This window comes from Tasmannia lanceolata, unplaced genomic scaffold (genome assembly GCF_043159265.1).
Source record: "Tasmannia lanceolata isolate RefF3 unplaced genomic scaffold, GAP_Taslan_0.1 ptg000016l, whole genome shotgun sequence".
Lineage (NCBI taxonomy): Eukaryota > Viridiplantae > Streptophyta > Magnoliopsida > Canellales > Winteraceae > Tasmannia > Tasmannia lanceolata.
The window spans coordinates 431,681-459,259 of record NW_027518693.1 but is presented as its reverse complement, the minus strand read 5'-3'; the positions used below and the strand labels follow the sequence as shown (position 1 = coordinate 459,259).

Below are 27,579 nucleotides of genomic sequence, written 5' to 3'. Positions count from 1 at the left end.
ACACAAGATTTTTATTCAGCAATGTTTTGGGAGTCGATCCATTTCCCAAAAAACAAAACAAAAGAAATAAAGAAAGATGGGAGAAGAGGATGCTCAATAGATGGTGACTAAAGCTAGAATAATAGTAGAGAGAGAGAGAGGGAGGAGGGAAAGGGACATAGAGAGAGAGGGAGAACCCCAAACGACCGGCGTAATGGCCCTTTAAAGACCTGTCCCATCCCACTCCATGCTGGGTCCCACCTAGGCTGGCTCCAATTTAGGACCGTAGCATCATCATTTTTATCTAGACTCCATTTCTTCCATGCGTGTAAGTAAAATAAATTTTACGCTCATTTTTTGGTAGAAAAAAAGTGGGCTTACGTTTTGTTTTATTCACATTTTTAGGTAGAAAAAATGGGTTTGCCCAGTGAACCCATCTGTATATGTATGGCTACACTGGGTGTTTGATATGTGCTTCTTGATCAAGGATGTGGAGAAAGGAACACCATTTAAGATTTCTCCAAACAAGTTATTCATTCTAAAGTGGGGGCTTACACCATATAAAAACTCCAAAATAATAGAATTGCTATGGTGTAAGCCCGTATAGTCCAATATTTTTCAAAAATAACTGTACGGCTTGCACCATAGGATGATCCAGGCTGTCCATGACACAACATAAAAAACTCATTTCCGCGAGATGATCCCAACCCTCCGATCTATAGAGATTCCCATAATATAAAGTTCCTATAATGATCGTAGGGCTAGGATCATCCTATGAAAATGATTTTTTGGCACACCCTATTTACATTGTAGCCCATCAAATGGACGGTTTGGATCATCATAGAGTGTAAGCCGTACAATATAATTTTGAAAGAAATGCAAATTAAACGTAACTTTTTTTATAATTTTGTGAATAGTTCATTGTCTCATGAGAAATTCAGAATTTTTAAAGCTAAATTATTAAATAAAAGCACTTAATCACACCATACCATGTGAGTAACTAATTAAATTTTATATTTATAGGTTTTTTTAAAAAATAACAAACACTTGTGTTTCCTCCTCGTTAAAGTTTCCCTTCATTTTTTAACATACATCATGCCTTCTAGAATTAGAGTTTTTATATTATGTCCATGCGTATGCGTAGGTGTATATATTTAAAGAGGACTGATGGATACAAGGGAGCCCTTGCATAAAGAGCCAGAAAAGGGCTCTTGAATGGATCCAGGTCATCAAATGTAACTGATTTTACTTTTTCAACCTATTTTAAAATGTAACTGAAAATGACTTGGATCCAATGAAGAGCCCTTCTGCGGCTCTGTATGCAGGGGCTCCCTTGTATCTATCATTGCTCATATTTTTAAAAACAAAGTTATAGTAGGACCCAAATAGTTTAATGATTCAAGCCATTCATTTTGCCTCAATTAAGATAGGCAGCGCCTCAAAAATCATCTCCAATTCTCCATAACTTTATCCTAAACCTTTGATACAGAAGAACAGCACATTAAAAAAAACCTCTATGGAAAAATAGTAGAGTATAGGGGCTTACACCATATAAAAAAGGGAAAATGACCAAATGAAAGGACTTTCTACTGACTATGACATATGAAGAGGGGAGACTTGAAAATAACCAATCTATAGAGGTTCCATTATATGAAGTTCCTCTAATGATCATAGGGCTAGGATCATCCTACGGAAATTTTTTTTTTTTTTTTTGCACACCCTATTTACATTTTAGCCCATCAAATGGACGGTTTGGATCATCCTAGAGTGTAAGCCGTACAATACTTTTTGAAAAATAGTAGAGTATAGGGGCTTACACCATATAAAAAATCCACTTTGCAATAATGAAAGAATAAAATGAAAGAATCGAAAAGGAAAGTATGCAATAACGATCATGTTTTGTAAATTGCATGGTGGAGAACTGGAGATAGTACTCAACAGTTAGAATAGGTTTTGACACTTTTTCTTTTTTCTTTACAGCTGTCAAAGGTTCAATTATTGCCTCCCAATGTGATCTCTTGCAAGAAGAAGAGAGAGAAATAAGGGAGACTTGCTATTCCTTCCGCTCTTAGTTTCCTCTTTGAGATCCCTTGTTTTCTCCAACATCATGGCTGATGTAGCTACATTCATCTTAGAAGTAGCGAAGATTTTATACTGTCCTCTTAAGCGCCGTTATGATTATCTTGTTCACTATAAAAAGAGTGTTGAAAATCTTAAACTCAAAGCTGAGAATCTAAGGTCGACGAGAGATGATGTGCGACAATTAGTGGACGCTGCTATTAGAAATGGAGAAGAAATCACTCGTGTAGTGCAGTTATGGCTACAACAAGTAGATGACATTGAGGCAATCACGGAGAGATTGGAAGAGGGGATGAAGGAGAACAAGAGATGTTTCAAGGGATGGTGTCCCAATTTCAGCTCGCGCTTTTCTCTAGGTAGAGAAGCAACGAAGAAGATGGTTGATGTTGATGTCCTGCTAGCAAAAGGGAATTTCACTCATGTAGCAACTCCCCGCCCTTGTCCAAGCTTTAACCCAACAGGAGAATTTGAGGCTTTTGAATCCACAGCTTTTGAATCCACAGAATCAGCTAAGAAGCTGATCATCAAGACATTAAAAAAGGAGAGAATCAACATCATCGGGGTATATGGGATGGGAGGTGTTGGCAAGACGACCCTAGTGGAACAAGTGGGAAAGCAAGCTAAGGATGAAAAGTTGTGTGATAAGGTTGTAAAGGTCACTGTTTCCCAAAAGCAAGACTTGCAAAAGATCCAAGACGAACTCGCAGAAAAATTAGGCATGGAATTGAAAGAAACTAATGAAGAAGTGCGGGCAGGCCGGCTGTTGGAGAGATTAAAGCAAGAAAAGAAGGTACTCATAATCTTGGACGATTTGTGGGATAGATTGGACTTCACAAAGGTCGGAATCCCCTGCGGAGGTACACAAATGGGCTGCCAAATTATAATGACAACACGGAGATTAGATGTATGTTTCATGATGAATTGCCAGAAAAATATCAAAGTCCAAGTCTTATCTGAACAAGATTCATGGAATCTATTCAAAGAGAAAGCAGAAATTGTTGAAACTGATGAATTGCGGAGTTTGGCAAGGGAAGTTGCTAAACAATGCAAGGGCTTGCCTTTAGCCATTATCACGGTTGCAAGGGCACTGAAAGGCAAAGGCTCATCTATTTGGGCTAATGCATTGAGAGAATTAAAGCGGTCTTCTGCAAGAAACATAGAGGGTGTTGAAAAAGAGGTGTACTCTCGTCTCGAGCTGAGTTACAACCACATTAGAAGTGAGGAAGCAAAGTTGTTCTTCTTGTTTTGCAGTGTCTTTCCCGAAGATCATAACATTGAAGTGGGCGTATTGATTAGATACATAATGGGGGAGAGGGTTTTCAAGGATGTCAACAATTTTGAGGAAGCGTGGGATAGAATACAGACCTTGGTTGAAACACTTAAGGATTCTTGTTTGTTGTTAGAAGGTGACAAAAAAGGTTTTGTAAAACTGCACGATGTTGTTAGAGATGTGGCCATATTGATCGCATCAAGAAAAGAGAATGGGTTTCTAGTTAAAGTGGGAGAGGAATTGACAGAGTGGCCAGAGACTTTGGATGAATGTAAGAGGCTTTCACTTATGGGAACTTCAATTGGTATGCTCCCCGAGCGGCCAAATTGCCCACTTCTCTCAACCTTATTACTACAACGAACGAATGGTTGGGAAGAAATTCCAAATAATTTCATTGAAGGAATGAAAGCCCTTGTCGTCTTGGATCTAAGCAATACCAAGATTTCATCATTGCCCCCATCACTACCGTACTTAAAAAACCTCAAGACACTATGCTTAGATGGGTGCATGCGTTTAGAAGACCTATCCCTACTTGGAGGTTTGGTGAAACTTGAAGTACTTAGCCTGAGGAAAACTGCGATCAAAGAATTGCCAATAGAAATAGGGCAATTATCCAATCTGAAGGTTTTGGACTTGACATGGTGTCATGCTCTTACAATGGTGGCACCAAATGTCATTTCAAGGTTGACTAAATTAGAAGAACTGTACATGGGAGATAGCTTCAATGAGTGGGAGGTAAGAGGCAGCAGCGGTGATGGAAGTAAAGCGAGCTTTGATGAGGTGGCATCATCGGGTTCCACCAAATGCCTTTAGGATATTGCAACGATTGGACCTCTTTGACATTGAGAAATTAGAGAAGATCTGTCACGGCCCGCTTCCTAATGGATTCTTTGGGAACCTTACAGAGCTGAACATCTCCGGTTGTAGGAAATTAAAAAATATCCTATCATATGATCTGCTTGAAGGATTGAAAAGCTTGGAGATACTCAGAGTAGTCGGTTGTGAAGAGTTAGAGGAGGTATTTGACTACGAAGAGGGGATGAGAGAAGAGGATCATGCTGCTATTACTACATCACCTCTCTCTAGATTGAAAAAAATGGAATTACGAAGTCTGCCCGAACTGTCGTGTATATGGAAGGGGGCCATACCACCAACTGGGACATTCCACAACCTAACCCAGTTGACTGTGGTTAGGTGCCATAGCTTGCGATGTCTATTCTCCCCTGTTCTTGCACAGTGCCTTCAACAATTGGAATACCTCCGTGTAGAAGAGTGTGAAGAAATAGAGGTGATAATAAGTGGAGAGGAAGAGGAGCAGGAATTGGGTGTGGTGGATAAAGAGACTCTGCTCCCTCGATTAGAGACTATAGAGTTATTCCATCTCCCAAAGCTTACAAGTATCTGCTGCCGTCTCAATAGAGGAGGAGGAGGGTCCCATGTATTTCTCCATTTCCCTTCCTTGATATCTATTTGGGTAAATGCTTGCCCGAATTTAAAGAGGTTTCCGGTGAGGCCCCACAACGCACCTAAACTTGAAAAGATTAGAGGAGAAGAAGCATGGTTTGAAGGGTTGGAGTGGGAGGACGAAGGCGACATGTCACGCCTCCAACCTCTTTTTCATCCATTCCATGAGCGGGAGGACGACAGGCGATTTGTCTCGGCCCAATATGATTATTTGTGTTTCTTTTAATTTATTGTAGACATAATAGCATTCCAAGTTACTACCACATGTCTTCCACAATCCTTATCTTATAGAGAATGAAAAGACTCTATAATTATGATAATTTTTATTATTCTTGTTGTATCATTCTCTCTTACTTCTTATTGTTCTTTTGCATTTTGCATCCACTTCTCTACCCATTAAAGGATGTTTAAAGTAGTAAGAAATTTGGTATTCCATTTTGAAGCATATTTTAGCTTTAAAGCACAACCCCTTATTGTGTTTGATATTATGTTTGTTAGAAGCTTGACAGTTGCATCTGTTTACATTTAGGTATAGGCAGTCTACATTTAGGTATAGGCAGTCTGCTTGATGTGGATGTATAGGAAATGCTTATGTTATTGCTTCCAAATCATTTTTTTTAAAGATTGGCTTTTGTTTTCAAGGTCCTTTGGAATTAGGTTGTCTCACTAATTACTGCCCATGAAAATTAAGTGCGTCATGCCCTCTACCAAGGGAGATCAAACGATCAGATCTTGTAGAGTTCGTTTTGTAACCAGTTTCAGTAATGCCTAAATTAACATACCCCTCTCAAATCCAAAACCCCAAAGTAGAAGAAGTAAAATAAGTACAACAAATAATATTGAGTCTATAATTATTAGTTATCTATGTTCAATAGTGTGGCAACATGGCATGCAGTTGATGACATTCTTGGACTCTTTGGTCATCCGGCTTTTTATTAACTCAATCAACATTCAGGAAAAAAAATTAGTGTGACAATAAGAGTCTTCTTTTTAAATTATAAAAAATGCTTAAAAGACACTTGTTGTAAGCTCGTTCCTAACATTCACCTTTTGGGTCACCACTTGTGCCATACATGTAAATGATCAGATCTGGTGAACTGACCTGTGACCTGCGATCAGAAGTCCGGCCAAATTCATTTGAGAACACCTTTATCAGATGATCTTAGGCCATTGATCAATCAAGCGTGTTGATGGACGAAAATGTTCCCAGTGAGTTTGTTGTAAACACTTGGCACTTGCTGTTGCATCATTGTCATAATGTACCTGCTTCAGTTGCTTGATGTGGTGTTAGCAACTTGACTGCAAGGGTTACTAATTTAAAAGCCCTTTTTTCTTATGAACTCATGTTGGTTGTTTATGATTTGTTGTCTTTTAGATCCGTAAATATAACCAATTTTTTTTATTTATAATGAAATGCTTTGGTCATCTTGTGGTGCAGGGGTCCTCTTCATGTGATCAATTCTATGTATGAATATATTGGCTCCAAAGAAATAGGACTACTGTGATATTTCTGTTACTTTGTTTCACCTTGATCAAAGTAAATAGTGCTGGTAGTTGCAGATGTGATTAATGAGAGATCTAGTCGAAGGTAAAATCTCATTATTCTCAAGTATACAGTTACATTGAGCCATATTTGATTGTCTAGTGGTGCAGGTGGTCCTCAGAATGTGGTCAAATTCTCTATATGAGTTGTTGGGTCCAAATAAATAATCCAAAATCGGATACTTTTTGTTTCAAAGCCAAAACAAATCATCTTTTGCTAAAGAATTAACATATCTCCCCCAAGTTATTTCTTTTACATATAAATGTTATTCTTCTATAGTCTATTGAGTCAATTTCCAGTCTAGGGAACAACTTTTTCAAATGTAGGATTTCACTGTTAGGTAGTAATATTATGAATTCAGAATGAGGCAATTTCTTATCTAAAATTAGTCTAAGACATCTGCAATTTGCTTAAATGAAGCTATCTTTCTTTTGTTCTTTTTCCCTTGTAATGTCAAAATTAAGTGTTTTCCATTTAATTGCAGCCAGAATGGATGGCACCAGAAGGTGTTAAGAAATGAACCATTCCAATCTCATGTAAGTACTAGCTATGTTTCTTTTAGGAACCATTGATAAGGAGCTCCCTTTCATTCCTTTTATTTGTCTTTAATTGATATTGAAGTTGACACTAATTTCTTGCAGATGCAATGTCTACAGCTTTGGCGTGATACTATGGGTGCTGGCTAGCTTGTGTATGCCATGGAGTTGACATTTTCACATACCACAACAACTTTTGGTGGATTACCAACTCAACCTACCATTTAATCATTGATGAATTTTAGCATTCTGTTGAATAGAGCTGTTTCATTATTTGCTATTTTACTGGATTAAAACTCCATAGATCATGTGTCTAAATGACTTCTCATGCCATGTATACATCTGATTTGTGCTTATAATTATGTAAATTTATAATTATTGCATAGATAACTCTTTGATCACTTTCGCACCATTGATCCACATAATTTTTTCGTCTTATAGTATGTCCTTGTTTGATTTTTCTTTTTTTCTGTTTATTTTTTATTTACACCCAACCCTAGATCGTCCTTTTCACAACAATCAACATTATTTACAAATAATAACATTTAACTTATAAGCTTTTTGCTTATAAGTTACATGTGTTCCAATTGCTTTAATGAGCAACCTCTTGTGGAGGGTTGAATTTGCCTCTCTAAAAAAGATTTATTAAATTATAATACCAATGTTTTATTTTGATGCACAACTATAATTCCACTTATAAAGGAAGAAAGTTTTTAACAGGAATTCAACCGGGCCTCCGTTTGATTGCATGAAAAATATGGAAAATCCAAGTAAAAGACATACTTTCTTTTGCACATGATGGTAATTGTTGACTGTTATTTTTCCAAACGAAAGCTCTCTTTTTCCAAATAAAGAAAAGGAAAGTAACTAGAATCTGTTTTCCCCCCTTCTATTTCAATATTGTGAACATCCAAACAGACCCGAATCTAGCTCAACGAGAAATAAGCACGGGTAAAGTATAAGTAAGAAGAGGTATTTTTGCTCCATGCCTAATTGTGAGACCAATAATAGATGAATAAGAGTGATATGGAGAGTTTTTATATGGTGGCCGACCGTGAAAATTACAAGAGCAGAGTGTCAAAACTCTGCCTCTTGATTTTTGATCTAAGTGGTAAGTCCAAAAAGAGGCTTTGACCAAAATAAAAAATCAAGGGGCAGAGTTTTGACACGCCCTTGTGATTTTCACTGTCGGCCACCATATAAATACTTTGATATGGAAATCATATCGGAAATCTAGGAAAAAACTTTAAAATTTTTTGTCTCCACAATTTCGGGGAAATGGTATGATCATGGCTTATTTAGAGGCTGGTGGTCCATCTAAATAAAACTTAAATTGATGACAAAACTAATCCTCTTTATGCCATGTGGGGGGATTTGTTCAGTTTTGCTCTTAGTTAGGCAGCCCGTTTCCCCTATACATTACATTTGCCCTTAATAAGTAAAAAATGAATAGTTAGTTACCGTTATCATTTTTTGTGTGTAAAAAGCTGTAGGAACTTTTAGAAATATTTTTCCTTGTCAAATTTTTTTCATAACATTCCTTCAACCCAATCTGGGCCTTAGTGGGATGCAAGTATTAATTTTAAAATCCACCGATCATTGATTGGATGATTAGGAATTCAAAGATTGTAAGAATTTGGTGCTGTGTTTTTTTTTGGTGGACCCCATCTTATGGTGTTGGACCATGTTTCTATCCTAAATGTAGGATAAGCAAAGGGAAATCATATATTTGCTCCCTTTTCTTCTCCGGGCCACCCCCTTTATTCTATTTATGATTACAGTTTTTACACTAAAAGGGCTGGACCGGGGAACAAAAGGGAGCAAATATATCATTTCCCTCTACTTATTAGTGGGACATGACAAGTGTCTAATCAAGGGCACTGAAGATCAGTTGATCCAATGATAGGACGGTTAAGATCTCATCTTTGGATGATGATTTTGTACCATGAGGCCATCCAAGGTACGAGGTCGAATTTCAAATTCAATGATTTTGGGTTTTCCATTCCAAACATATAATCTGGGTTGCATAGGAAGCCATACCTAGGTGCAGCAAGGACCTTTTTTTTTGAAATAAAGGTGCAGCAAGGACCTTAGTGCCTGTTTGTTTGTAGTATAGATTGTCCTCGATTAGGTATATTCCAAGATTATAAGTATTTATTGTTTGTTGCACAACTATCCGTGATAAGATCTCTCCCCAAAAATATTTAAGCCCTGTCTTTTTCAGATTATGACAACCGATTGTTAATCCAAAACCTATTATTGGACTCAAAATTACCCAATAATAGGTTTTGGAGTAACAATCTGTTATCATAATCAGTAACAAACAGGACCTTAATCTTTGAAAATTAAAATGATTGTAATTCCTACCAAAAGATGGAATTGCATTTAACCTTCTTTTTTGAAGATAAACTATTTTTTTAGAGATAAATAATAAGTATCATTTGGGTACAACTTATCCAGATCAATCTATCCTGGAATATAAGGCTATGGTCATGGCCATGAATGCAGTTAGGGGTAAAATCCATCCATCCACTGAACACCAGGGGCATGGCGCCTAGACTACTTTTGTAACCTTACTTGCCACTTGGGAAACAAGGGCAAGTGGGTCTTTTACCTGTCATCCATGAATGGCAACCCCAAACAAAAAGGAAAGTGCCCTAGGAAAAAGACCCAACATAGCACGACAACTCTCCTAAACGTTCAGAGGTTTAAATAGAAACCCATTCTCTATGTTGCTCACCATTGCATGGGTGAAGATCCTCCCTTGCTTCAGGTTCATCTCATGCTCGATATGAGGCGTTGCTGGAGAGAGATTTGCTCTAGTGGTGCAAGGAGGTTCTATCTCTGCAGTGGATTCCTCCTGACCCAATATTGATGAAGATTAATTTCGATGGTTCGAGTTTAGGCAATCCAGGCTTGTAGGCCCAGGTGGAGTTCTCAAGGATGAGAGGGGTCAAACTAGTTGGTCTTTCTCTGTTCCTTTTGGGATTACGGATTCCAATGAAGTGGAATTGATGCTTGTTCTTCAGGTCATCAATATTACCAAGAGCAGAGACCTGGCCAACTTGATATTATTTGTTAAATGCCATCAAGTGGCTTGATTGGAGCCATCATCAAGTGGTGGATTTCCCAGTTCATTTCCAGGATGTTAGATCTGCCAATAGTGATGTATATAGGTTAGCCCGTGCGGGACTTGGAAGGGCGTCTTTGCAGACTTTTGGTTTCCTTCCCCCTTGAGTTCCCTTGTCTCTTGTTGCAATCCTTTTTGTTTTTATGGTTTCTTCTCCTTGTTTTTGACCATTTCTCGGCAAGGGAAATGTCAGGATATATTAAAAAATATTTTTTTTCTCAGGATTATATCAGGGAAAAACGACAAAAATAAAATTATTAAAAAAAATAAATATATAAATTTTAAGAACAAATATAAAATAAAAATATCGTAAAAATAACGGGACAATATCGTGATATTATTGCAATACTTTATGATAACAATGAAAATATCTCTATATGTTTAAAATCTCGGGATTATTTCGGGATTTTGTCATTTTATCAAAAATGTCGCGATCAAAACGTGATATTTTGAAAATATCGGAGATATTTGTTATATAGCTCGGTTGTTGGGTTCCTCCTTTCTTTCCGTAGTAAAATTCTTTATCTTTCATAAAATGTGTGACATCCAAAATATACAGGGTCGAGAGTTCATGCCGGAACAATCATTAATGATACCATCTTTAGAGAGTGATGGGGTCCAAAATATGCAACCAATCGGCTGTTGACACGTGGCCTGCACAGGGACCACTGCAAAGCCCACACCTGTCCCCTGCTAGGTATGCTGCCTGGACCAATCAGGGACTTCCACCTGCCCTTACTAGGCATGAAACCTGGTCTAGTCAGGTGTTACCACCTGTCCTGGACAGGTGGCTCAGAATCACTATAAATAGCCTTCACTTGTGCTAAGGTGAGGGATCTAAGATCTAAGATCTGAAATCCAAAATCCTAAGCTCCTCAGTTCGGAATTGCTCTGCACTCCTGCTCATACTGACTTGAGTGTCGAAGCGCCCGTCCGGAGCACCACTCCGGGCTGGTCTTCTGACCCTTTGTCTTCTTGTCAGGCCCTAACAGCGCAGGACTCCATCAGCCCTTCAGGCACAGATCAGCCCTTCAGGTCCAGATCAGCCCTTCAGGTCCAAATGAGTCCTTCGGCCCAGATCAGTCCTTCAGGTCCAGATCAGCCCTTCAGGTCCAGATGAGTCCTTCAGGTCCAGATGAGTCCTTAAGGTCCAGATGAGTCCTTCAGGTCCAGATCAGTCCTTCAGGTCCAGATCAGCCCTTCAGGTCCAGATGAGTCCTTCGGCCCAGATCAGCCCTTCAGGCCTAGATCAGCCCTTCAGGTCCAGATCAGCCCTTCAGGTCCAGATCAGCCCTTCAGGCCCAGATCAGTCCTTCAGGCCCAGATCAGTCCTTCAGGTCCAGATCAGCCCTTCAGGCCTAGATCAGCCCTTCAGGTCCAGATCAGCCCTTCAGGTCCAGATCAGTCCTTTAGGCCTAGATCAGCCTTTCAGGCCCAGATCAGCCCTTCAGGCCTAGATCAGCCCTTCAGGTCCAGATCAGCCCTTCAGGTCCAGATCAGCCCTTCAGGTCCAGATCAGCCCTTCAGGCCCAGATCAGCCCTTCAGGTCCAGATCAGCCCTTCACGCACAGATCAGCCTTTCTGGCCCTACCATAACCTGTTACCAATTTTAGACCTAACAGATTTGGCGCCATCCGTGGGACCCCGCAACAAAAAGCTGTTCGAAATCTCACTCAGACAAAAATGGTAGGACGGATTGGCACGGAGAACACACGCCCCCGGACCGGAATCAGACTCGTCATTTCACATGACGAGACAACAGCCTCCGGGACAGGCATGTGCGTCCCGAGTCTAAGTGTTTGCAGTGCTTGCAGACTTAGACCTCAGAAGCGGTGCAGAGGTTCACTCCGTAGAACCTGTTTGCAGCGCAGACTCAGCAGCGGTGCAGAGGTTCACTCCGTAGAACCTGTTTGAAGCGCAGACTCAGCGGTGGTGCACTCCGGCTCATCCTAGTGGCTTGGAGATTAGTTCCAGCCGAGGACGCCAGCAGTGAATATCAGTTCCAGGCGAGGACGCCAGTAGTGTGGCCCACTCCGGCTCATCCTAGTGGCTTGGAGATCAGTTCCAGCCGAGGACGCCAGCAGTGGAAACCACCTTCAAAGACTCTAAGTGTTTGCATACTTAGCTCTCAGCTCGGTGCTTGCAGACTTAGAAGCCCCGCAGTGGTGCACTCCGGCTCATCCTGTTTGGTGTGGAGATCAGTTCCAGCCGAGGACGCCAGCAGTGAAGACCACCTTGAAGACTCTAAGTGTTTGCATACTTAGCTCTCAGCTCGGTGCTTGTAGACTTAGAAGCCCAGCAGTGGTGCACTCCGGCTCATCCTAGTGGCTTGGAGATCAGTTCAAGTCGAGGACGCCAGCAGTGAATATCAGTTCCAGTCGAGGACGCCAGTAGTGTGGCCCACTCCGGCTCATCCTAGTGGCTTGGAGATCAGTTCCAGTCGAGGACGCCAGTAGTGTGGCCCACTCCGGCTCATCCTAGTGGCTTGGAGATCAGTTCCAGCCGAGGACGCCAGCAGTGGAAACCACCTTCAAAGACTCTAAGTGTTTGCATACTTAGCTCACAGCTAGGTGGTTGCAGACTTAGAAGCCCAGCAGTGGCCCACTCCGGCTCATCCTGGTGGCTTGGAGATCAGTTCCAGCCGAGGACGCCAGCAGTGGAGACCACCTTCAAAGATTGCAGACTTAGAGAGCAGAAGTGGTTCACTCCGGCACGTCAGCTAAAGGATAAAAGACCAGTTCCGGCCAAGGACACCCAGTGAAAAACCACCTTATAAAGCTCAAGTTCTGAAGACTTGGGGCCGACCAGAAAATGAGGTCATCGCAGGCCGACCAGAAAATCTGGTCATCTGAAGAAGACAAAAGACCTGCCCGGCCGACCAGAAAATGAGGTCATCTCAGACCGACCAGAAAATCCTGGTCATCTCATGCCGACCAGAAAATCATGGTCATCGCAGGCCGACCAGAAAATCTGGTCATCTGAAGAAGACAAAAGACATGTCCGTATGGCCGGACAGGATATGGCGCAATCGCTAGACGACAAAAGCGCTAGAAGACAAAAGACCTGTCCGGCTGGCCGGACAGGATATGGCGCAATCGCTAGACGACAAAAGCGCTAGAAGACAAAAGACCTGTCCGTATGGCCGGACAGGATATGGCGCAATCGCTAGACGACAAAAGCGCTAGAAGACAAAAGACCTGTCCGGCTGGCCGGACAGGATATGGCGCAATCGCTAGACGACAAAAGCGCTAGAAGACAAAAGACCTGTTCGGCTGGCCGGACAGGATATGGCGCAATCGCTAGACGACAAAAGCGCTAGAAGACAAAGACCTGCCCGGCTGGCCGCCCAGAAGGCTTAGCCGGACAGGATATGACGCGTTCGCTAGAAGACAAAGACCTGCCCGGCCGAGCCGCCCAGAAGGCTTAGCCGGACAGGATATGACGCGTTCGCTAGAAGACAAAGACCTGCCCGGCCGAGCCGCCCAGAAGGCTTAGCCGGACAGGATATGACGCGTTCGCTAGAAGACAAAAGACCTGCCCGGCCGACCAGAAAATGAGGTCATCTCAGGCCGACCAGAAAATCCTGGTCATCTCATGCCGACCAGAAAATCCTGGTCATCGCAGGCCGACCAGAAAATCTGGTCATCTGAATAAGACAAAAGACCTGTCCGTATGGCCGGACAGGATATGGCGCAATCGCTAGACGACAATAGCGCTAGAAGACAAAAGACCTGTCCGGCTGGCCGGACAGGATATGGCGCAATCGCTAGACGACAAAAGCGCTAGAAGACAAAAGACCTGTCCGGCTGGCCGGACAGGATATGGCGCAATCGCTAGACGACAAAAGCGCTAGAAGACAAAGACCTGCCCGGCCGAGCCGCCCAGAAGGCTTAGCCGGACAGGATATGACGCGTTCGCTAGAAGACAAAGACCTGCCCGGCCGAGCCGCCCAGAAGGCTTAGCCGGACAGGATATGACGCGTTCGCTAGAAGACAAAGACCTGCCCGGCCGAGCCGCCCAGAAGGCTTAGCCGGACAGGATATGACGCGTTCGCTAGAAGACAAAAGACCTGCCCGGCCGACCAGAAAATGAGGTCATCTCAGGCCGACCAGAAAATCCTGGTCATCTCATGCCGACCAGAAAATCCTGGTCATCGCAGGCCGACCAGAAAATCTGGTCATCTGAAGAAGACAAAATACCTGTCCGTATGGCCGGACAGGATATGGCGCAATCGCTAGACGACAAAAGCGCTAGAAGACAAAAGACCTGTCCGGCTGGCCGGACAGGATATGGCGCAATCGCTAGACGACAAAAGCGCTAGAAGACAAAAGACCTGTCCGGCTGGCCGGACAGGATATGGCGCAATCGCTAGACGACAAAAGCGCTAGAAGACAAAGACCTGCCCGGCCGAGCCGCCCAGAAGGCTTAGACGGACAGACCTCCAGCGCAGTTTCTGCCCTTTCAGGCCGCCCAGAAGGGCTTGGCCGGCGAGACTTCTGTTCCAAAATTTGGCCGTACTGGATAGCTCAGAGGCTCCTATCCGGCCGTGCTCCTTCAGGCCAAACTTCAAGGCCAGACCAGGGCGCCCGGAGGCCCCTGTCCGGCCGCAGTTTCTTCAGGCCCAGTCTGAGGCCGGCCTGAGCTGCCCAGAGGCCTTAAGGCCGGCCAGATGCTGTTTTTAACCCTCTCTTTGCTTCTCCCAGCCACTCTCATGGCTCGAAGAACCAGGGGGCAACTGATGGGGTCCAAAATATGCAACCAATCGGCTGTTGACACGTGGCCTGCACAGGGACCACTGCAAAGCCCACACCTGTCCCCTGCTAGGTATGCTGCCTGGACCAATCAGGGACTTCCACCTGCCCTTACTAGGCATGAAACCTGGTCTAGTCAGGTGTTACCACCTGTCCTGGACAGGTGGCTCAGAATCACTATAAATAGCCTTCACTTGTGCTAAGGTGAGGGATCTAAGATCTAAGATCTGAAATCCAAAATCCTAAGCTCCTCAGTTCGGAATTGCTCTGCACTCCTGCTCATACTGACTTGAGTGTCGAAGCGCCCGTCCGGAGCACCACTCCGGGCTGGTCTTCTGACCCTTTGTCTTCTTGTCAGGCCCTAACAGCGCAGGACTCCATCAGCCCTTCAGGCACAAATCAGCCCTTCAGGTCCAGATCAGCCCTTCAGGTCCAAATGAGTCATTCGGCCCAGATCAGTCCTTCAGGTCCAGATCAGCCCTTCAGGTCCAGATGAGTCCTTCAGGTCCAGATGAGTCCTTAAGGTCCAGATCAGTCCTTCAGGTCCAGATCAGCCCTTCAGGTCCAGATGAGTCCTTCGGCCCAGATCAGCCCTTCAGGCCTAGATCAGCCCTTCAGGTCCAGATCAGCCCTTCAGGTCCAGATCAGTCCTTCAGGCCCAGATCAGTCCTTCAGGTCCAAATCAGCCCTTCAGGCCTAGATCAGCCCTTCAGGCCTAGATCAGCCCTTCAGGTCCAGATCAGCCCTTCAGGTCCAGATCAGTCCTTTAGGCCTAGATCAGCCTTTCAGGCCCAGATCAGCCCTTCAGGCCTAGATCAGCCCTTCAGGTCCAGATCAGCCCTTCAGGTCCAGATCAGCCCTTCAGGTCCAGATCAGCCCTTCAGGCCCAGATCAGCCCTTCAGGTCCAGATCAGCCCTTCACGCACAGATCAGCCTTTCCGGCCCTACCATAACCTGTTACCAATTTTAGACCTAACAGAGAGCATTGAATTAGAGCAACAAACCAGAGCCACTATTGTCATACAAAGCCGGTTTCTATACGCATTAACCCGTGAACCACTACCTGAGAGCACAGAATTAGAGCAACAGACTAGAGCCACTATTGTCATACAAAGCCGGTTCCGATATGCATTAACCCGTGAACACTACCTGAGAAATTAAAGAGCAACAATCGTTATCCAACACGCCCGGAAGAGGTGAATCACTCATCAATCATACTCAGCAGGAAGAGCATATACAACAACTACAACAAGAAAGGCAGATCCAAGATGATAATTCTATCGATATGCATTTAACGAATTAACCAATCTTAGTATTTGGCCCTCTTGCAAAGTTTTACTATGTAATCATGAACGTGAGAACAGAAGTTTATAGGCATAATGAAGCAGAAGACCTGTGTTACATTTTGCCTAAGCAGACATGTTTTAATGATTACATCAAATGTGCACCCTGTGATCACACTACTTCAAACCAATGGCATGGCTGTCCAAAGCTTCTTGTGCATTGGAAATACTTAGTCTGCTGGAAATGCTAACTAGTTGTAGATTGCGCAAGGATCAGAGCCGACAAGTTCTCGCCTGAAGAGGTCGAAGCTTTTCAAGCAATGAGAGTACGATGGGGACAATTCTCGGCTCGTATTTTAATTTTAAGTGTCTTTTATGTCCGTTAAGTTATAGGAAAGGTATCACGATCTTTTCCTACCAATATGATTTGGTTTCTTTGAGTGGTTTCAAATAGGCCCCACACATGTATTATGGGAATTTTACGTGGAGGGCAAGTTTTTAAGTCATTAGAGAGCATTATAGTCAAAGTGTTAGGTTTTTGTCTAAGGTTTTAGAAGTTTCTAGTTCTCTATTTTCGAATATATTTGTAGCCCCAGGGCACTTTTCATAAAGCGATGATGAAATGAATGATGGATGGATGATGATTGAACAAACATTTGGAAAGCTTCTTCTCTTGTGCAGATGTGATTTATACTCCTTGCCATGGTGTGATGCCTGGATCTTACCTAAGGTGCAATGGTTTTTGGTTGGTGATATTCCAACTATGCTATCTATTTCTTTCATCCTTTTTTTTTTTTTTTTTTTTTGCTTTTTTCCCATAAAACACCTTCCCGGGAACCCCAGACCTCCATTAATCTCACCCAAGACCTCTCTTGCATTATTTCAACTATCATCTAGGCAAAACCCTAAAACACACATTATAAAAATTTCTCTACCTTAGAAACAACATTCAAATCCATTCATACACTACACCCATTTTATTGCCCCAAAACTAATTTTAAACCTTCTCCGCATCGTTTGCAACCTTCTAAACCTATCCTAAACCTAGTAGAAATATTTTTCTAATTTAATCATAAATTTTAGGACTCGAAACCCTAATTTTTACACCCCCAACACCCCTTCTATAGATCCATCTAGGCTCATATTTGGTATGAAAGTGAAGTATTAGTTCAACCTTCGATCGTTCTACATCAGGTTATATTGAGTCAAGATGAAAAACTTTATAAAAGTCCTTTATGAATCGATTTATATAATATAAAGCCTTAGGTATACAAGAAAGTTTATGATATTACGAATGACAGGAAGCTTTGCTTTGAAATTTCATGGTGGATTTCTCTTCGATGGGTTTGGGGTGAGATCCTCTAATCCAACCTAAGGTATGATGCCCTGGGATCCAAAGATGTGATGCCATGGAACATCTTTCATTGCCGTGCTTGAGAGACCCTTTATATTTTTCTCATGTCAAATTCTCGATGTCAATGACAAAACTTGGTAACTGGTTCTCGCCTCCAACATACAACTGAAGCAAGGCATATCTAATAACTGCTCTCAAGTTAACGGGAACATCAAAAGCAAATCGGGGTTTTGAGAAATTTTCTAGTGTGACTAGCAGTAGGTATGAAAGGCCGAGTTAGAATGAAAAATGATGTGTAGGACCACTAACATTAACAAATTCCAATAAGTTTATTCCCTCGTTCAGATTCATTCTAAACCAATGTCACTGAGAGTGAGTGAGAGAGAGAGATAATCACAATGAAATATCGTTGATGAATCAAATTTGATGTTAATGACAAGCATAACTACATTTAGTACCATATCAACGATGCCAAAATTCAACTTCAAGCTTCGTTGATTTGAGCAAGCCACAAATCTTACGTAGTTTAATGCAAAAAATTGAAATGCTCATTTTTTGACCAATTAGATCGAGATCTTATAACAATGGTACAAGGTGAAGAATCTATACAGAAATTTATGCTTATATGCCTTACTTGTAATGCATTAGCAATGAATGATCTTATATTTAAAAAAGTACATTACGTTTCTTAATATGCCTCAGACAAAATTCAGATAACATTCAGATACATTTCTTAGCATGCCTATTGCAAGACCATTCTTCATAATTTGAGACTAAGATCCATTGATTTTGAGTCCTAAACAAATCTAGATATATTTTTTTATGTCAAACTGGATTGGAAGTTATGAACCATCTATCCCTCCAAGTTAAAAGATAACTCGCATCTCCTATTTCATCCCATGCTAGAGAAAAAATAGAGTAGACTACACTTTAGATTGTCCAAATGTTGATTCGGTCGTAACATAGCCATCCGGTCTCAAAAGGTGACCTTTTTCTCATATTTAGCTTTCAAAATCTCCAACTCCAATGTAAATTTTGCTTGGACGAACTTGAAATATATTAAAACCTGCATGTTATTTTTGGCCCATGCACAATTAGCCTCCTGCTTTTTTGTTAAATTAAACTTAGTTATATTTCCTATCACCTTACAGCAGAGACGAAAAATCCATCCATTGTCACAATGCTTGTCAAGAGCCAGGTTTTGAAGACATACAGCTACTACTGGAAAAAATATCAGTAGTCCCTGTCACCATGTCTATGGGAAGGTAAATGAGAATATGCATGCTTCCAAAATTAGCATAATCTAATTGACTTTAAATGTAACGAAACTTTGTACCCCTCCTGAACTATATTTCTAGAATTGATAAAATTTGTTGCATGAGCATATAATGGCACTGTGGCACATATATAGAGTAACGAGTTCACTTTCATGCATGAACATATAATAGCCTTATTACCTTCCATGAATATAGATCCAATTCAAAATCACTTCTACACCTCTAAATCCATTTGGCTAACATTCAGTTCCACATTAATCAATACATCGACAAAAGAAAGAGCATGCCAATCTTAAAAATGCCATCGCATTCAATCATTGTCTCATTTAGGGCATACATATCTTGCTCAAACATATATAATAGTAACAGCTATAAAAGCTATAGCTGGCATCACTTCTACATATGCCAAGTAGAATCAAAGAGTTTGGCGTAGGTCCAACGCAATTAGTAAATCAAATATCATTTAAGAGTAATGCTAGGGAAACCGGTTTTATAACCAAGCAGGGGACCGAACAAATGTGTTGTTGCCACAGCATCACAAGTGAAAAATAACCAGTCCTTTCGTTTAGGAAAATACCAAAAAGGCAATTTATTTTTTTGCCCACATTTCACATTCTCATCGTTAGCTTCTCCCATCGGTCTTACCATCGGTTACCATATCATTTTCCATCAGTACGAAACCACCAAATAACATAGAAAAACATCCAAGTAAAGTTCCCTTAGATTAACAAAATATAACTGCAAAGTGCAGAACACATCCCAAAGGAACTCCAAAAACTTATAAGTGAAAAAGTTTGCTCACTAGCGGGGAGTTAGATTCTAGGATTCAAACCTTTGACCAAGGAATGTCATCAAAAGTGTCCATGATAAGGATGCTTATTGTTGGCACTTTGTGAACCATTTTGAGAAGTGGATGGGCATAGCATTGTGTTCTAACACACTCATCGCCCTGCCGACAAGGAAGCAGTTGTGTTTCCAATAGAGTTGGATCCTTAGTTCGGGTTGGTGTTTTCGTTGATTGACTTGATTCCCCCACTCATGACCAGCTCATACTGTGAATGTAGTTTGTCTTCTTTTTTCTAATACAAGGAGGAAGAAGTTTTCCCAGTAGATTTGGATCCTTAGTTTGGGTTGGTGTTTTTGCTGTTTCCCCCACTCAAGATCAGCTTGGTCTGTGGGTAAATAAAAAGTGAGAGTGATATATCATGAAAATCGAATTATTGGCATTGCCCCATTGTCGTGATCTTCACAATTCTCTACAAATGGCACAAGCTCAAACTAATGTCACTCGAGAAAGTTAATAGGAGCATAAAAAAGAAAAGAAAATTGCATCCTACCAATACGTTTGTCCTCTACTTCCCGTTGATTAAAAAAAAATACATGAACAACCTCTAAACAGGACAAATATCTACTAGAAAATGCATATGGAGGAGCATTATCAACAAGATCGTGAAGCTGTGTCCAACCACTAGGTCTAAAATTGGGACCTCGCATAATTTGAAAGAAATTAAATAGATCACATGTAAAACAAGAGGGGGGAATGAAAGAAAAGAAAGAAACAAGCATTACCACGACAAAGAGAGATGGGCGAGCCCCAAACAAATAGCATCTCTCCACCCAGTACACACACCGGAAGCCATGATAACAGTCCGATCATCCACCATTGAAACAATACGCAAGCCATGAATTTGCCCTTTATCTTGTTTCTGTACTGAATTAGAGTAAACGCAGGATGTTAAATTTCGAAGCGTGAAAATCAAAAGCAGAGTTTCAAAAAGAGGGAAGATAAATAAAAAAACCCTAGCTTAATCAGGAAATAAAAACAGAGCTAAAAAAAAAAAAAACCAAGAACTAGTACTTCTTACTGGAAAATCAAAAGCAGAGTATCAAAAAGTGGGAAGATAAAACCCTAACTCAATCAGGAAATTATAAAAAAAGAAAAAAGAAAAAAAGAACTAGTACTTCTTACACTAATAATAAAATCCAATATTTCAAAAAAATATACACAAAAAAAAAAGTTAAAAAAAAGGAAAATTACCATAGAAGATTGAGAAACCCAGAAAACAAAAAAACCAAGAGCAAAAAAAAAAAATGAAATGAAATGCTAAAGGAAGATTGTGTGGGATATAAGATTTTGATTCGGTTGTCCAAAATGGAAACCTCAAAGAAAGAAATGAGTTGGAGTGCAACCAAAGATGGAATCCAAGAGGGTGCACTTCCTCAACACTTAATTTCGATAATACAACTTTCAAGTTTTTTTTCCAAAGTGAGATTTAACTTTAGAATATCAACATATGCTTTGGTATTTCAAGGTCTCTCCAGAATGATCAATGGGCTGTAAATCAGTTATCAATCAAACAATAATGATAAAAAAATGTGGTAGATAATTCATAGGTCTTTTTTTAGTTTGTCAAGAATGATTCTCCGTATAAACTTTTGCACATGAACATATCATAAATACAAAAAATATTATACAAATAATCAAATTTAAAATCAGCAGCTTACTATTTTAATCTGAATTCTCCGCTCAATAGTTTAACGGTCCACTGCTCAGTTTATAATTGTCCATCACTCAATTTTGTAAAATCTGCATATAAATATATAATTCCAAAAATGATGATTACAATTTCTCATGAAACTAGATAACCAAATTATAATATGACAAAAATTTCCTCATCAAATTCTTTCTACAGAAGTACCAGAATTCTTGGAAACTAAGTTCAAATGTCAGGGTTAGACAACAAAACAGATTATGTAACTAAACTTAGGTTCAGTCAAATGTTTATCAAGTGATATAGAAAATTCAAGAAATTAGTGTCATTTGAAAGATGTTGTTTTGTAGAATAGAAGTAGTGAAGACATAATTTCCATTTGGTAAAAACAGAAGTAGCTATATAAAAAATACTAGACAGTAGTCAAATTCAGGATGTCATGTACAGATTTCTGACTACCATTCACCAACGGAATTTTCTAGAAAAATTATAATATCCAAATTATCTAAATTTACAATAACACACTCTTAACCATATAAGGATCTACAATAAATAAAAAAAGGATCTACACGAAGTCAGGAAATAATTTGGGAGTCTAAATCCTTAGAAACATAAGTTTTCTCTATTTTATAAAGGGAAATGATATGAACACTCAAACGTTTTTATAACAGGCGCTCAACTCTCTTATCGTTTAGTATTTTAAGGGCTTTCAGAAAGATATTACAGTTTTCAAAAAGCTCTTTCAAGGCCTTTAAATACTAAACGACAGGAGACTTGAGTGCCTCTTATGCTTACCCACTTAATTTTATGTCTTTTTCTGCTATGTTTTACAGAATACGAATGCTTCAACTTTGTCACATGCAAAAAACATAATAGATTTCCAGCTTAAAGAGAAATTAGTTCTGCTTCGCAATAGGAGTTGGTGGTCACATTCTAATTCTCTAAATTCATTTATTTGGAACAGTAATCGGAAACTTAAAGAAAAATGGTGTAATGTAGTTTTTAGACTCATGGTAGCATTTCTTTTACTCAACCATTTTCATTATGGGTCATTTGTCTCGAGAGAAGAATCCTATAGAATATAGGGTAGATTTATAGAGAAAATGATAAGATTCTTAAAGGCTAAAACAAAAACATATTTTGATCAATTAGAGCTCCAACTCTAACGTTTTCTCTATAGGAAAATGACCACTCTTTCACTGACATTCAAAACTATTATAATCTATTAGATGTATGAGGACATGCGAAAGGGGAGTAACATCTCATCGCCTCCTTCGGATTTTTCTAACACTTCTCCCATAAGTACGGGGAAATGAAATAAGGAGGGTACGGATTAACCATTAAAGTTAAGTTCTTGGATTCTGCGACTATTGCATTTATTTATTTTGTTGGCTCATTGACGCTTCTTCTTGGATATTTTTAACTTTGTATTCTTTTTTTTTTTTTTTGGATGCGTAAGTTGGGTTAGGCAAGACCTCGACCAGATATATTAGATAATATAATAGAGAAGATATACATGAAGCTTGAAGAGCAACCCCCAACAGCATGGTGGGTGGTGGTGGGGTTACAAGGGAAATGACAGAGCAACTTTGTACTTTTTTGTGGGTTGTTGGGTGGGGATGCTCAAAGTGATACCGATCATTGAATCACATTGACCGTTGTGGGATTTGGGCTTCATACTATGGGACTTGTGATTTAAGTTTGTTACATTTATTTGGCTAAGATAGGTTGTGAAACAATAAAGATGTCAAAAGTGCAATGATTTTCGAAAGTGTATCTCCTTCAATAGCTGGTCCTTGCCTGCAACAAGGTCAGTTATTTTTCTTTATGTGCCACACCTTATCATTTCTGATGTAACTAACAGTTGATATATTTAAACCTGATTTTCTTTCTTTGTTAAGGATATATTTAAACCCATGGATTACTAAGAATTGTTGCTTTGGATCATTTTTATGCTTTGAAATCAGGTAGTTTTCTGTTCGAATTGACGTCTTGGATCTTTCAATAAGTTATTTTTCTGTGGTGTTTGACAATCTTGACTGTGCTGACATTTCTGCACTTACGGACACTGCACTGGTTGGAAACTCTTTCTTGGTGGAACATTGGGGCTGGTGTATAACTATTATCTGATTATATAAGCTATGCTCTACAAATATATTGATTGCATTTTGTAAACTTGAAAACTCAATAATTGAATCCACATATTATCCATCACACCCAACTCTCCCTCTACAATTCTACTTGCCACATGTCCCCACTCTTATTAATAATTCATGATTTCTTTGTTGCCCTGTGCGAACGGGGTTTCCTAGTGTGTGTGCGTGTGCGTGTGCGTAAAATATGGATGTACCCATTATTGGGGTTTTTAAAATAATATTTTTTTTAAATAATTTTTTTTTAATTTCTCACTGGACACGGTTTCCAATAATTACTGGCATTTGTGAACGCCGGTGATTAGTCATTGCCCGGCGGTTAATAAACGCTCGTGATTTGTGGGACTTTGTTGGATACAAATTAGTTAGCATTACTTTTTCAAATAAAATACACTCATAGAACCATATATTTTCTCTCAAGAGTAATATTTGCACATAGTGCGTGCAGTTTTCTTGGATATATTAAGAAACATGGGTTGTCATGCGCATGCCCCCATACTATTTAATAGATTCCATAAGAATATTATGCATCTATAATTCAGATTAACTTTATGATCTAACATATAAACACATCTAATCTAATTGACCAAATAGATCTAACAATTTAATATTCTATCTTTAGATCTATGTTTAATCTGATTAATCTATTGTTAGATCTATACCAATCTAACTAATTTAATTACAATGATTACTGGAATACAAAACAAATCTTAGAACTTACCTCGTTTGGGTATCTATACAATCTTTTGATAGCCTGGATCTTCATCTACCACTCATAGTTCGATCTGATCTTGCAACACAACTAGATCGCTTCAATCGATGGACAGTAATGGGGAGCTAATGCAGACGCATCTTTTGGAAATTGGAGCCGAAAAAGCAAGCCAAGAAGTTTTAGGAAACCAACTTACCTTAAAGATATATTTTCCTAATTTTCATTCTTATCTTTAGCTAGCCACAGTTAGCATTCCTAAAGTATAGGATATTTTTGAGGAGTTTTATTTGTGTTAAGAATTAAATCAAGTAGTTGTCCTTTTTTTATGCTATCTTCGTTCAATTCTACATAAGGAAGGAGGGATTGAAGAGGATGTTAACCATAGAATAAGAGCAGGTTGAAGTGGAAGCTTGCCTCAGGAGTTGTGTGCGACCGTAGAATCCCTACCAAGTTGAAGGGAAAGTTTTATAAGACAGTAGGCCAGCCATGTTGTACGACTCAGAATGTTGGTCCACTAAGAAGCTGCATGTGCATAAGATGAGTGTAGCGGAGATGCGAATGCTTAGATGAATGTGCGGCCGCACAAGCTTAGATAGAATTAAAAATGAAGACATTCGTAAAAAGGTGGGGGTGGCACCAATTGAGGAGAAGATGAGAGAGCACCGCTTAAGATGGTTTGGACATATCCAACGTAGGCTTTTGGATGCTCCAGTGAGATGAGGCGACTCGTGCCAAGTTGATGGAGTAAAAAGAGGTTGGGGCAGACCGAAAACAACTTGGGTACAAACAATGAGGAAAGACTTGATGGTTAGGAACATAACAGAGAACATGACCTTGGATAAGAGAGAATGAAAGAAATTATCCATGTAGATGAATCCAACTAGTGTCAGGAGTAGACTTGGTTAATTTGAACCGAGGAGATTCTTTCACATTCATCATGAAATTTTTCTAAAGGATTCATTAGCCTACCCCAACTGGTTAGGGACAAAGGCTTAGTTGAGTTGAGTATATTTTATAGTAATGACTAATTAATAATAGTTAGGAGTCTTTGGGTCAAAGAGGACTTTATGTTGTTTGTGAATGAGAGAAGTGGAAGAACTTTTGGACATTTTTTTAAGTAATAATACACTTTCTCTATCTTTGTGTTGCGAGGTTTCTACCCGCAAAAACCGTAAAATCAAAGTGGTGAATGTTATTTGGGTTTTGGATTTTGCAATTTCTTTTTCTGCTGCTCCACTAATTTAGTATCATAGCTCTCATTGATCCTTGGTGCTTGTTGTGAAGAGGCGACTACTATGGCTAGGAATCATGTGTTCGTATGAAGGCTCCTCATCATGATCACCATACAATGAAGTCGCATGCCCATCAACTTATGGAACGTGTGGCACGTTTTGAAACTTTGAATCAGGATGACAATAATCTTGTCCTGGAGGATGTTGGCACTTTTTATCATCGTGCTCCGTGGGATGAGCCAGGTGAAAAGGAAGTTCATGATCAGACAGATCCTAATTAGGCCTATTGTGATATCGAAATGTGCTTCAAATGCTCCTGTTTTGGTCATATCGTGACATAATGCCCAGACGGAAGGTATGTAAATTTGGTGGAAGAAGATAAAAGAGGAGAACACTTCTCCAAACATGTAATTTTAACTCAAAGTGGAATGCCGTTCATTGAGATATGTAGTCCCTTACTCCATTTTATAGAGGTAGAATCTCCTTACGGCAATACATAGCCTACAGGCAAAAAGAGATATTTTTTAGCTTTCATACACAAGTCATACATAATAAATATTCTACAGACAAAAAGAGACATTTTCAGCTTTTACACACACGTCTTACCTAACTTCGGGTGTTCACATTGGAACTGGTTTCCTTATTTCCATCTTTCACACTTGAAACGCTTTATGTTTTCACACTAGAACACCTTGGGTGTTGACATTGGAAACACCATGAGTGTTCACACTAGAAGCACTTTGGGTGTTCACTCTAGAAACACCTTGGGGTGTTCACACTGGACGGGTTATTTCACACCGGAAACCATTTGGATTTTCACACTGAAAACACTTCATTTGGCCTAAATCGACAAGGATCGTCGATCTGAGAGATGCTTGGATCTCCTAAAGATCTTTGGATGACTGGCCTTGTGATAGTATTTGTCAGCAATATCCTTGACCCTATCTGAGTATTGATATGCTCAAGGTTTGATCACTGAAATTTGTACTCAATTTTCCTCAAATTTTTCTGTCAGTATACTAAGTTTTCAGAGATTTTATGTTTAGATACTTCTTTTGATAATTAATTTTCCCCATTTGTATACTAATGGAAAATGCAATAAATAGAATGAGCCAAGACGATTCTTACTCCAATCAACTCGATAGTAGTTGGTTCTTGCTATATGGTAACTGTTCTTACCAATGAATATCGGAAAAAAGAAAGATTTTGTTAGTGGAGTCCTAACTATGTAAGTTAGTTTGAAATTTAGGTTTGGCAGGTCTGAAGATTCCATTTTAAATCTGTTTCCCTTAAAATGGGACCATTTGAAATTTACACCCACTTCTAAGTAGAAAAAATGGGCTTATGCTTTGTTTTACGCCCATTTTAAGTCGAATGAATCTGTGTATGGAGAATGGGTGCTTGATCTGTACTCCTCGATCATGGTTGAGGAGAAAATAACATCATTTAAGATTTTTCCAAACCAGTTATTCATACTAAACTGGGGGCTTACACCATATAAAAACTCCAAAATAATAGAAATGCTATGGTGTAAGCCCGTGTAGTCCAATATTTTTCAAAAAGAACTGTACGGCTTGCACCATAGGATGATCCAGGCCGTCCATGACACAACGTAAAAAATCATTTCCGTGGGATGATCCCAACCCTCCGATCTATAGAGATTCCCATAATATAAAGTTCCTATAATGATCGTAGGGCTAGGATCATCCTATGAAAATGATTTTTTGGCACACCCTATTTACATTGTAGCCTATCAAATGGATGGTTTGGATCATCATAGAGTGTAACCCGTACAATATATTTTGAAAATACTAGACTATGGGGGGATTACATCATATAAAAACTCCACTTCCCAAGAAGAAAAGAAATAAAGAGACGTGGGAAAAGATGATGCTCAATAGATGGTGACTAAAGTTAGAATAATAGTAGAGGGAGAGGGGAAAGGGAGGAGGAGAGAGATTAGCCCATAAGGCCACAACATCAAGTCTAAACAGGGGTTATCAAGTCTCTATGAACTTGATAATCCCTTTTTAGACTTGTTAACCCTATTTTAGACTTGATAACCCCTAGGGGTATTTTGGTAAGGTTATCCCGCAAATTCCATTTTTGACCCTTTTATAATTTTTCAAAAGAGTGTCCCCCCTTTGGCAATTCTCTCATTTTGGTCTACCCATTGGTAATTTCCCCCGTGGTTTCAGATTTCGGTTTCAAGAATGCGTTTCAGCCTTCACCGAAACAAATTTCAGCCGAAATACAATAAATAATATTTTATCCCGTATAGAATTTTGATCGAGGAAGAGGAGAAAAGAGCATCATTTAAGATT

General features: G+C 40.0%; 2 long non-coding RNA genes across 5 annotated transcripts in view; one reads left to right on the top strand and one right to left on the bottom strand.

Moving 5' to 3' along the window:
- Positions 1-23,058, top strand: part of LOC143848260 (uncharacterized) — a 67,629-nt gene extending 44,571 nt beyond the window's left edge. For 2 of the 4 annotated variants that reach the window (XR_013235355.1, XR_013235353.1), the window contains exon 4: positions 22,627-23,058. This is a non-coding gene — a long non-coding RNA (uncharacterized LOC143848260). Of the gene's footprint in view, positions 1-22,387; positions 22,454-22,626 lie in introns of those variants that run through there. The other 2 variants (XR_013235354.1, XR_013235357.1) reach the window with 2 other exon arrangements.
- On the bottom strand, positions 19,370-21,857 carry LOC143848395 (uncharacterized). The gene is made up of 3 exons (XR_013235386.1): positions 21,172-21,857; positions 20,236-20,377; positions 19,370-19,838 (listed from the first exon to the last, which is right to left on the bottom strand). It is a non-coding gene; the product is annotated as an uncharacterized LOC143848395 (long non-coding RNA).
- Positions 23,059-27,579: the final 4,521 nt, after the last annotated feature.